This window comes from Macrotis lagotis, chromosome 1 (genome assembly GCF_037893015.1).
Source record: "Macrotis lagotis isolate mMagLag1 chromosome 1, bilby.v1.9.chrom.fasta, whole genome shotgun sequence".
Lineage (NCBI taxonomy): Eukaryota > Metazoa > Chordata > Mammalia > Peramelemorphia > Peramelidae > Macrotis > Macrotis lagotis.
The window spans coordinates 440,125,731-440,135,879 of record NC_133658.1 but is presented as its reverse complement, the minus strand read 5'-3'; the positions used below and the strand labels follow the sequence as shown (position 1 = coordinate 440,135,879).

At 33.8% G+C, this 10,149-nt stretch overlaps 1 long non-coding RNA gene across 1 annotated transcript; it reads left to right on the top strand.

Moving 5' to 3' along the window:
* The first annotated feature begins 4,843 nt into the window (after positions 1–4,843).
* Positions 4,844–8,989, top strand: LOC141506493 (uncharacterized). The gene is made up of 4 exons (XR_012473908.1): positions 4,844–5,930; positions 6,848–6,958; positions 7,169–7,213; positions 8,226–8,989. It is a non-coding gene; the product is annotated as an uncharacterized LOC141506493 (long non-coding RNA).
* The last annotated feature ends 1,160 nt before the right edge of the window (positions 8,990–10,149 follow it).

Genomic DNA, 10,149 nt, shown 5'->3' with positions numbered 1-10,149 from the left:
TCCTTTCCCCCCCACTAGCTCTCATGCAAGCAGTTACAAGGTTGTGTTAGCTAATCTAACCCACTGATTTGCAACAAGACATAATTCTATGCTCCAGTCTCCCTCATCCAATTCCATGGATATCCAAGCTGCAAATTACAGAAATTTTTCTAAAATCTCAATAGTCAGAGCTGTTGCAACATTCTCTGCTTTAAAAGACTTCTATGGTAGAGCAGAAGAACATGAGAAGGGGGTATGTGATACTTGTCAGGGCTTGAAGTAGAACTCAATCCATACCCTGAACCCTCCTCTTTCCTTGCAGAGCCTTGGTGACTTTCCAAACAACAGAAATTACTCCAGAGAGCTCTAATGGTACTGCTGGACCAGAGAACTGAGTGTGGAATGGGGTTGGGGGATGGAGGGGTGGCACTCCACCAAGTTTGAACCAGCATCTAACTGGGACAGTTCTATTCCCCCACGTCAGTAAGAGTTGAGAACTTGGCTGTCAAACTGGTTTTGCCCTGTTCAGACTGAGATGCTTTGCTATCCAGTACCCAGGGAAACCATCAATCATAAAGTGAGCAAGAGGGGGAAACAAGGGGGAAAAAGACTGAAATTATCAAATCTCAGAAGGAAGAAACTTTAAACCCCTTAAACATAAGAAGATAATCTGATAGGGAAAACATTAACAGTAGGAGGAAATAAACCTCTCAGATCTAGGGAACAAGTACAGGTATCTACAAATAAAGAGTGCAAGATAAAGGAGAGTGAATCAACACTTGAAGAGATAGAGAACCTTGTGAATTTTAAGAGAAACTGGAACCATAACTTGCTAAATCCTGAGTGGTTTAAAAAAAGAGAAATGAGAATTATAAGAGCAGAATTTGTGGCCTATACAGCAGAAATAATTGGCAAAATAAGAAAACATGTATTTACATATCAGCTCTCACCAAAGAAATAATCAGGACAACTGACTGGGAATGCAAATACACAGATGTGAAGGACAATCCAGAAGAAGAGAAACAAAAAGCAACAACATTAAAACATGCTCTGTATTCAAGATAAACATTGATCTCAAATATAGAAGGAAATGACAAGTCAAAAAAAATCTGAACATAATATTGCAATAAATACAAGAAAACAGCTCAGAATTTCTGAACATAGAAAACAAAGTGCCAATTAAAAGAATCTATAGACTGTCTCAAGAAGGAACAAAAAACAAAGACTTCAAGATTGAAAACAACCAAGGCACACAATGTTTAAATTTATTAGATCCATTGTGGGAAAAACACCCTTCTTGTACGAAGGAAAAGAAATTCTTATATAAGACTATTCTGCACACACTAGAAAATGCAGGAAAAGATGGAATAATGTGTTCTGAATATCAAGTTTAGTATGCAGCCCAGTGTGACCTACCATGCAAATCAGAGCTTAAGGATAAATGAAAAGAAGATACATGTTCAGTAATAAAGAGATGATCAAAAATTCTTTAAAAATCAGACCAGAAGAAATTGTTTCTTGGCAATAGGCAACATAAAGGTCGGATAAGTGAATGAATGCAATCAAGATTAGAAATAGGGGTGGCTGGGAGCACTGGCCCTGGAGTCAGGAGTACCTGAGTTCAAATCCAGCCTCAGACACTTAATAATTACCTAGCTGTGTGGCCTTGGGCAAGACACTTAACCCCATTGCCTTGCAAAAAAACCTAAAAAAAAGATCATAAACGGCAAAGAGAGAAGCAAAGAGACCTATAAAAGACTTCTCTCTAAATGAACACAAGGAGACATCGGTGAACAAAAAAATCAGGAGGACATTATAAGTAGAACTTTGTGGTTCTCAGCTGACAGGTGGATTCAGTGATTTTTTTGTGGTAATAAATTATAAAATGGGAGGGTGGATGGAAGGAGCAAGGAGAAGAGATTGAAGGGTGTGTGTGTGATATAATGGTGTGAAGTTGAGGACAGTCAATGAGCCTAAGGTGACTTCTTTGGAATATGAGGAAAAAAGAAAGGGTTAGGAGGTCAGAGAATGGTTAAATAGGAGAGAGAAAATGAAAAGGCCTTGTTTTGGTGGTCAATTCATTGATGAATTGGTGAATTCATTCACTCCTGGGAGTGAAGAATAATGAAGGGAGCTACACTGGGTGTTTTCTGTGGGGATTCAGTGCTTTGATATGATTACTTGTTCTGCCTTGGAAGGGGCAGAATTGGAGCTCCTAGGAGAAACTGGTTTTTGAGAGAGTTTGAAAGCATGTATCTAAGAAGGGGATTTTGAGTCAAATGAGGAAGAAGAGGGTGGGTATAGATCAATGGTAGGTAGCATTATTAGAGGGAAAGCAATGGGGTAGTATCTTCTATTACCTGAAGGAATTGACATTTTTCTAAGAGTGAGACACAATGGATAAGATGTAGAGGTTAAAGAGAATGACAAACTTTACACAGCATTGGCAAAGACTGTTTAGAAGGGAGAATCTAGAAAACCCCAAATTTTGATTTTACGAGGAATGCAGAAAATAGGGACTAGATAAATATAGAGGCAATAAACCAGAAAATGAGGGTCTAGAGTGGACAGAAAGGGATAGAATTTTTTTCCTTAACGAAGGGACAGAGGAAGAGTGATCTTCTCTGGAAAGGAGTGCAAAAAAAATGAAACAAAAAAAACCCTAATGAATAGAACTAGTTGAACAGGAGAAGTTTTTACTTGTAAAGTACCTGGGACATGATAGACATTAAATAAATGTTTAATTATCCTCCCCAGCCCAATTTTCTTCACATGGTGTATAGTATCTATCTAAAACTAAGAGCTAGGATTATTGATAATGGAGATAAACCACAGGCCTTTCCAATGAGATCTGGGTATATCAAGAGAGTCCATTACCATTACTACTCAGTATAGCGTTAGAAATATTAACTATAGCAATGACAAGAAACAGAAATTGAAAGACTAAGTAAATGCAAAGGGGAAAGAAAATCATCATTCTTTTGCAGATGATATATGATTGTGAAATGTGATATGAAAACCTGGAGGATCAACTAAAACTAATAGAAATAATAACAACTTCAACAAGCTTGCAGAAAAAATTCACAAATCATCAAAATTTTTATGTTATTAACAAAATTTTGCAGGAAGAAATAGAAATAGAAATACCATTTAAAATAACTACAGAGACTATAAAATAATTGGGATTCTAACTGACACGATAAAAACAGGAACCATATGAACACAATTATACAATATTCTTAATACAAATAAAGAGATAGTTAAATAATTGGTAGGTATTAATTGCTTATGAACAAATCAAGTCAATGAAATAAAAATGACAGTACTAGCCAAATTGTTTTTCCTGTTTTGCCTTATATGAATTAGAAATGATTGCAGAGCTAGGAAAAAAACAAAACAAAATTAATCTGGATGAAGAAAAAAGGTTAAGTATCTGGAACTACATGAAAAAAATTGGGAATGAAGGGAACCTAGAAGTACTAGATCTCAAACTATATTACAGAGCTGTAATAAAAATAATTTAGTACTAGGTTAGAAATAGTGAAAAGACAGGTACACAACATATAGAAGCTAATGAGCAAAATTTACTTAATATTTGATAAACCCAAAGATCCTAGCTTTCAGGACAAGAACTCATTACTTGACAAGAAATTATTGAAAAAATCGGTATCCAATCTGATAGCAGCTAGTCATAGATCAATATCTCATTCTGTATATCAAGAATTAAAATAAAATGGGAACATGATTTAGACATAAAAGAAGATATCATAAATAAATTAGAAATGTGAGAAAGAAATTACCTGTCAGATCTTTGAATATGGGGAAAGTTTATGACCTAACAAGAGAAAGAGAAGTTCATAGAAGGTAACGCAAATAATTTTAATTAAATACATTAAATTTTTTTTTACAAACATAAGCAATGCAACTAACATTATTATAGAATGAGATGAATGGAAAACTATTTTCAGGAAGTTTCTCTGATAAGTCAAATTTCTAAGATTCATAGGAAATTGGTTCAAATTTATAAGAATAAAAGTCATTCTTTAAGTTATAAATGCTTAAAGGATATGACAGGCAGTTTTCAGGGAAAGAAATTCAAGCTATCAATTGAAGCTATTAATAGCCATATGGAGAAAAAAGTATTCCAAATCACTAATTAGAAAAGTACAAATATGTAATGCCATGTGTAGAAAAATATTTAGAGAAGCTTTTTTATGTTGTCACTGAATTAGAAGTATAGAAGATGACCATCCTTTAGTCACTGGATAAACAAGTTATGGTGTATGAATGTGATAGAATATTATTATACTGTAAGAAATTTTGAAAGGAATGGTTTTAGAGAAATCTGGAAAGACTTGCATGAACAGTGAAATAGTCAGGAGAACACGGATGATATCTACAATATTGTGAAGGCAAACACCTTTGAAAGACAAGAATTCTGTTCACTATATTGACCATTTATAAATCCAAAGGATTTATTATGAAAAGGACTACTCAGTTCCTGATAGAGAGGTAACAGATTCAGAGAGTGAATTGAGACTTTTTAATTTTTTGGACATGACTAATAAGCAAATTTGTTTTGCTTGACTTACATATTTGTAATAGTTTTCCTTTTCTTGATTTCTCAATGGGGGTAGGGAAGTATAGGAAGGTAGAAAGAAGAGAATTTCTTTTGTTTGAAAAAAAATTAAAAAATATGTCATAATAGCATTACTGCAGAAAACAGTTACCTCCTAGGATTCACACAAGAACTATGTATAATTACACATGACTGTTTGCAGAACAATATAGATCTAAATAACTGGGAAAATATTAATTGCTCATGAAGAGAATAAATCAATACAAAATGGCAATATAGTCCTACCTAAATTAACTAATTCAATGCTGTAACAAATTGCCAAACTAGAAAAAATATAATTCATATCTTCTATGATTTTTCTCTATTCCTTTGTTTAGTCATGAACTTTTCTGCTAGCCATTAATTTGAGAGATATTTTTTCCATGTATAATGAATGTTATATGCATGTTAGGATGTATTGCTATTACAGGTAATATATGTCCATATTCTGTCTAGATATAGGTCAAAGGATAATGTAATTATTTGACAATAACTGTTGGAAAAAATTAAATTTAGACCTACAAACCTCCCACCAAGATAAATTTCAAATGGATATATGACTTCTATAGATATAATTGTTCACATTATAAACCAATTAGAGAAATATGTGTAACCTTTGCCTCCAGGGTTATTTGCATAGGACTGTCCTCATTGACAGAAATTTATGATAGACATTTTTCATTTTACTTTGGTTCACATATATTGCTTTTTAAAATTGAACTAATCGAAGGTTTGAGTCAACTGCATTGAGTAAATCTATTGGTGCCATTTTCCAACAGCTTGTGTGTACATCTTGTCTCTGTCACCTTCTGGTATTTCAATATTTCAAACTTTTCCATTATTATAATATCTGTTTTAGTGACCTGTGATCAGTGATCTTTGATATTGGAATTGTAAATGTTTTTGTACATCGCTCATCACATCTATATAAGATGATGAATTTAATTGATAAATGTGTGTGTTTTGGTTGTTCCACTGAACAGCTGTTTCCTCTCTTTCAACCTTTTCTTCCTTTACTGTGTTATTTGCTTTATTGTGTGGCTTGGAACTGAACCCTTAATATCGCCAAAATATGCCTGTATTTAATGTTCTATAACTTACATGCAGAGAAGAGTGGGTGAAAGTTAGAGAAAAGAAATTTCTGGTCTTCTGGTTTTCAGACTGGTGCGAGAAGTCATGCGCTTCCAATTTCTTTTCAGGTCCCTGAAGAGAGAAAAAGACATAGGTGAGAAGATGACAAGGGAAAGATCTAGCACCTTCTCTAACTGACTACATTATAGATCTTGAAAAACTTCCCCTTGGGTGATATCTGGGATTCTCTCTCTTGATTGAGGTGAGTTACTGTGCTCAGATGGGAAAGTTCATCTTCTTTGTGTATTGTCAGTTATATATTGTCATATGTATACTCCTTTTTTCTTTGCTTTCTGTTTGGAAAAATGGATTTATTTGCTACAATCCTGCTGTATCTTACTGTGGTCAGACAATATATAGAGTGTTATGTTCAATTTTGGATGCTGCATTTTAGGAGGAATATGCTAAATTGGTGGGTATTCAGAGGAAGGTAATCAGTATGGTGAAAGGGCTTTATTTCATTTTGTTGTGCACTTGACCATATGACAATGATTTGAAGAAATAGGATGATGTTTTGTCTGAAGAAAGAACTTAGGAATTACATGATAATTGTAAGTTTATGTTATATCTTCTCTCCCCGCCCCCGCCCCCCTGCCCCAAGTAGAATGTAAGGTCTTTAAAGGCAGGGACTATTTTTTTGTAGGCTTGTTTGGTACAGTGGATAGAGTGAGAGGCTTGGAATAGGGAAGTTCAAATCTGGCCTCAGATGCTTATTAGCTGTGATGCCCTGAACAAGTAACTGCTTTCCTCAGTTTCCTCATCTAATCTGGAGAAGGAAATAACAAACCATTCCAGTATCTTTCCCAAGAAAACTCCAAATGAAGTCACAAAGGGTTGACCCTGACTAAACATCAACAATTGAATAGGATTATCACATGGAAAATCATAGGATAACAGATTTAGAGATAGAGGAAATCATAAATATCATTATGAATGAGTTCCAGATTTTATATATATATAAGGAAACTGAGCCCAGGGTGTTTATGTTATTATTTATTGACTATGTTATAGGAAGGATTCTTGCTCAGATGTGGTTTGGCCTAGAAGACTTTAGAAGTTCCTTCCAATAGAGATTTGTTGATTCTCTAGTATATATGACATCTTTTTCTATGATTTTAGGATGCTTCATGTGGCCTGCCTTTTTTGTTAATTGTGATAATAAACATACCCAGCAGTCATGGATGGCTCTCATTTGTGAGATCACAGATCCATCAAAGTATCAAAACAAAGGTGTGAATAAACTTTTATAAAACTCAATTTTGTTATTATTTCCTTTTCCTTTTCTTTGTTTTCTGTCAATTTCATTGTTCTTTTAAAAAATCGAGTTGCTGGTTTTTGATTTATCAATTCAATTTTCTTTTATTGTCAATCAAATATTTTGACTCAGTTTTTAATCTCTTTTAAAATTTTTATTTGACTATTGCTTTGTTCCTATTTTAGTGTCTTTTGGGGAAAGTTCAATTTATAGTCACCTTTTAAAAAAATGTAAGTGCTACATTTACCTTGGAGAATAACTTTGTCTATATCTCATATGTTTTAGCTGGTGTCTATGCTGTCTTGAAGGAGAACTTTCAAGAGAATAAGTATATATTTATATCTGCCCCCACACTTTTACACACACAACTCCCCCCCCCCCCTTCCCTCCATTAAGTTACAAAAGATCACTCAAAGTTTGGTTTGTTAATTGCTTGTTGTGGTTTGTTTTCAAAGAGGATCAAATTGACATCACTATGTTATAGTCAAATTGCAGTATTTCTGACAGTGACTGATCAGACCTTTATAAGCTCAGAATGTACTACCACAGATCAGGCACAAATGTGAACATTTGGTGTGGATTCTCTAAATTTTCGCATTTTGTGTAAGATAGAAGCTACTTAAATTCTGCTTTGCTCTTAGAACATAGCACTTCTCTTATGAGGGCTTGTTATATTGGGTTTTCCCATGCTATTGTCTCCTGTCACACAAAATTGTCACACTATTAATTAAAGTGATACTAATAATTGGAGAAGAAAAAAGCTAATATTTCCAGGCAGAAGAGACAGGGTTGAATAGTTTGCCATATTTGGAGTAAAAGACATTTGTTCAAATCTGAATTGTATTGATTTCTCTTAGTTAACTTGGGCAAATAAATCACTTCACATCTCTAGGCCTCAGTTTCTTAATCTGAAAATAAGGGAATTAAACTAGATGGTTTCTAAGGCAAATCCTACAATTTCAGTTAGACAACATCAGGTTCTCTGTTCAACAAACCAAGGCCCCAAAGCTTCTGAGGTATGTCGTTTAAATGTCTCACATATACCTCAATGTCAAACTTGATGCCACTGAATGAGGGAACTTATTCAATTTATCTTATTCGAGGACAAAGATGGATTATATGGATAAAATGCAAACAATGTTTATATGAATTAAGACAAATGCAGCATCCATCCAAATGTTTAAGGGTTTTGCAATTTAGGCTATAAAATTCTAAGGGTTAACTTTATCTTTTTTTTTTCAGCATACTCTTTCAGCAAGTTATATATCATCTTGGTGGAGCAAATGCAAGGTGGGTGACACCATAGTAACTTTCTATGGTCATATTCATTGTTTTTATTTGTTTGCTCTCTTTCCAGTCTATTTCTTGAATGAATTTTATATAAAAGTTGCATCCTACTCACCTGGGCATGAAGGAATACTGTCCTACACTTTAGACTTTATTTGTGCTGCTATTTTCAGAGCTAGTTCTAGTGCTTCCAAGGTGGTATGCTACTGGGAAATATGTGGCCAATGTTCTTTTCTGTACTCTGGTCTTTCCCAGGAATAAAATGATAGTAATAGTTGGAGAAGAAAAAAGCTAATATTTATAGGCAAAATATTAGCCTACAACCCCAAACACCAGTTTTCTCTTTGACTAGAATCCCTGCTCCCTTGAGACTGACTGTGCCCAGGAACTGTGACTCAGAATTGTGCATGGACAACAGAATACTATTCAGTGCCAATTATTATTAACAGCAAAGGGTCCCCTGTAATATGTCTCTGACCAGTTGTCTTATCCTCTTACTTTCTTTGGGCTAAAGCCCCTAAAGTTGCTGTTGCTACCATCTGTGTGTATAAACTCTGGACAGGCCTCTACCCTGGTGTAACAAACTTCCTGCCTCCTAAGTGTTCTTAGACCAGAAAAATATATCATCCTGATCTCCAAAATTTGATTTTAGGAATTATTTTAAAGTTGTTTTGAGGAGAAATATTGAGAAAATTCAGTTGAGCTACTTCTAATCCATCATCTTGTCTCTTGTCATTCTCTGAATTATGTTTTTGAACCATTTATTGATTTAATACATTGTTTTTAAGTTCTCATATAGTTTTGTTATATTTTCCCTTGTTGCTGTAAATTAATTTCTATCTGATTGCAATGTGGTCTGAAAAAAAAAGCAGATATAACTTCTTCCTTTTTGAATTTTTGAAAAAATTTTCTGTACTAGTGTGTAAGAAAATCTTGTGACCATTATATGTATATCGCCTACTTCTGTCATTTAGTTCTTGCCATATATCTACTAATTCTAATTTTTAATAGAAGCATTTCAGAACTGATTTTTAAATTTGAAATATAATTGTTTGATAATGGAGTGCTAAAGTATCTTGATATTATATTTTTAGCTATTTCTCAAAGCTTTTTTGGGGGGTGGGGGAGAGCGACTGGGTTTGTGATTTCATGAAATAAGAAATTCTTTTGAGGAAATCTTCTCTACCGATGCAGATCAGTAAATGTTCTGCAATTCATAATATTGTTTGGGAAACTAAGAGGTGGATTGTATGTCACATAGCCAATATGTGTCAGAAGAGGGTTTTAAACCTATTTCCTGATTCTCAGACTATTATTGATAATTTACCATCTATGAATTTAATGTTCCTATTTTTAAATTTTTTATTTGCCCTTATGTATTTCCAGCCTCTTAATGCTAATCTTGATTTTTTTTCTTGCATTAAATGTATTTATGGCAAATAGCAAGGATAATAGCATCAGTGTCATAGAAACAGAAAATACCTCAGAGATAATCTAATCCAACAGATTAGGAAATGGAAGCCAAAGGAAGTTAAGCAGCTCAGGTAAGATCACAGAGCTAGTAGCATAGGTCAGATCTGAATCCAAGTCTTAATTATTCTAAATTCAGTGATCTTTCTACTGCAATATGAAGAGATTTAATTTCTTGAGCCATTCTGCCTTTTTCACTTAATAGGATAATTCAGACATTAATGTTTATTACAAGTAAAATATGAATTTGTTTTTTATTATTTTCTTTTGTTTTCAGAATTGCCTAGAGAAAAAGCAATCTATTTTAGAAATAATGAGGATATGAGAGACCATGGAGTCTATCTAATTCCCTTAACTGAAATGTGAGGAAACTGAGATATATACATATATACACATCCAAATAAGTGTT